At 35.5% G+C, this 2368-nt stretch overlaps 1 non-coding gene across 1 annotated transcript; it reads left to right on the top strand.

Annotated features, from left to right (window-relative positions):
• Window positions 1-224: 224 nt before the first annotated feature.
• Window positions 225-331, top strand: LOC145065170 (small nucleolar RNA R71). The gene has a single exon (XR_013688318.1). It is a non-coding gene; the product is annotated as a small nucleolar RNA R71 (small nucleolar RNA).
• The last annotated feature ends 2037 nt before the right edge of the window (window positions 332-2368 follow it).

Genomic DNA, 2368 nt, shown 5'->3' with positions numbered 1-2368 from the left:
GCATGGCTAGTACAGCAGCCATATCTTCAGAATTCCCACCCCCGATTCCTTTAACTTCATCAAGCCTTGGATTGTGGTACTCACAAGAATGCTTTGACAATTCTTCGATTAACTCCTTAATATTAGCCGGATTTTTCTAAGTAAGTGGTCCTTGAGAATCAAGGAGTTGCCTTGTCATAACATTCCCCTTATCATAAAATATTGAGACTTCTTGTTGTATGTTTAGGTCATTTTTAGGCCAATTTCTGAGTAACCCTTTATAGCGCTCCCATGCCTCATAAAGTGACTCACCCGGTTGTTGCTCAAAGTTGGCTATCGCCTTCTTGAGTTTAGCTATCTTAGATGGCGGGCAGAATTGTTCTAAAAATTACTCACACGTCTGTGCCCATGTAGTAATTGCACCGGGTGGAAGTGCTTTCAACCAATCTTTTGCAGCTCCCTTAAAAGTGACGGGAAGCATCCTTAACAAACCTGACTCTCTAGGAATATTAGGTATGTTGAAATAGTCAGCTATGTCGTTGACCTCATCAAGGTGCTTGTAAGCATCCTCATGATCCATCCCAAAAAATGGAATGTCTTTAAGTGCAAAAAGAATGTGTCCTTTCAACTCGAATGTAGTAGTGGCAGGAATTGCAGGTTGTACTAAACCAGGACCAGCATCATCTCGGATTCTCTTCTTATTCGCTCCCATCGAAATATCAACTATGTCCGCCATGGTATCTTGCTAAAATAAAACTAGAAAAACACGGGTTGAAAGGAACAAAAAAGAAATAAACGAAAAACTAACTGAAGAGAGACCACAACGTGGTGAAGATAACCACGACGTGGTTACAGATCAGAGAGAAAAATAAATGCAGAAAAATTAACTTTTGTGGTTTTTAACCCACAAAAAGGATCGATTAACCTAAACTAATTAAATAAACAACTAAAATAGCCATTCCCCGGCAACAGCACCAAAAACTTGATGTGCACAAAAGTACCTACTAGTTTTAAATTTATAACCTAACTAACTTAACTAACTAATATGCACCTAGGCAGTGTACCTAGTCGGATTGTAGTGTAGTAAAGTAAGTTAGGGTCGAACACAGGGAACGGATTTAATTAACTAAAATAATTACTCTAAACTAATCTAAAATCAAACAATAAATTAAAAGGTTTTTATCTGATTTTGCAAGTTTAGACAAACTTAATTACTAAACAAATGTTCAATCAATTACTAAAAACACTCTCGTTTAGTTCGAATCCACTTCCTCTTTATGGTTAGCTAACAATTATGGATTATCAAAGTTGGTTACCTAATATTATATTATTAGTAATCTAAGTCCAAATTTTCTAATATGTAACTAATTCATGTAAGACTATGCATTGTCACACACAATCAAACACATAATCAGTTATGGATTATGAATAGGCTATGTAAGATTTATTATGCAAACATAATTATGGTCATAATTTATGTTCTCCAGCACAGCTAAATTCAATTACTTCAATCACTTATCTAAGATTGGGTCGATCCTAGCTCTAGCAGTTCAATATTCACAAAATCACTAGGTGTCAACTTCATGTAATTTAATAATCACTAGGCTACACAAAACATGAATTCAAGCAACTAAACAACCAAATATCAGAAAGCTAGATATTAACAATCAAACACAAGCACAATACCAACAAGTCAAATCCATAATTAATTAATCTAATCCATAAGTTGAAGCTTCATCTAGCTAAACAGTAGTAGCTAAATTCAGCTACTCATGGTAGAAACCAAACACAAAAACTCAATAGAGATAAATCTAAACACGATCAAACCGAATAAATTGATGTTTTCGTCTAGATCTCTTCAAATCGTGAGCTCCAATCGCTTCCTCCTCTTCTAAGGGTTTTCCGGAGGTTATTTTTCGTAATGCTTCTCCAGAAAGTCACCTCCAAGTCTCTCAATTCGACCCTATGTTCGGATATATATATTTTCCTAAAATCTGGTCACCGCGTCATGGTCTTCGTGTTTATCCCATATTCTCCAAGCCAGCATCAAAAATCGTGAAGATTCCATTCACCACGTCATGGTGGTTGGAAATCCGTCTTTTCTCAAAACATGAAAGTCGTCTAAAATTGTGTCTAGTTTTCAGATCATTTTGAATCACCTTAATCGAAGTTACAACCCATGAGATATGGTCAAATTCCTAACAAGTCAAGCTGTCTAGCAACATCCTTCTTGTGTCTTCTTCTTGTCTAAGCTCGTATTTTCCTGCTTCCAGCTTCCATATTACTCCCGAGAATATCTTTATGCTACATAACAGATATTAAGCATAGTAAGTACATTTTTTTCTATAATAATCATACATATAACATAAAATATTAAGATATGATGTAA

This window comes from Lactuca serriola, chromosome 7, assembly GCF_051521515.1.
Source record: "Lactuca serriola cultivar US96UC23 chromosome 7, Lser_US96UC23_V15, whole genome shotgun sequence".
NCBI lineage: Eukaryota > Viridiplantae > Streptophyta > Magnoliopsida > Asterales > Asteraceae > Lactuca > Lactuca serriola.
Note: the sequence above shows the minus strand (reverse complement) of the source record. Positions and strands in the feature narration are given on the sequence as shown.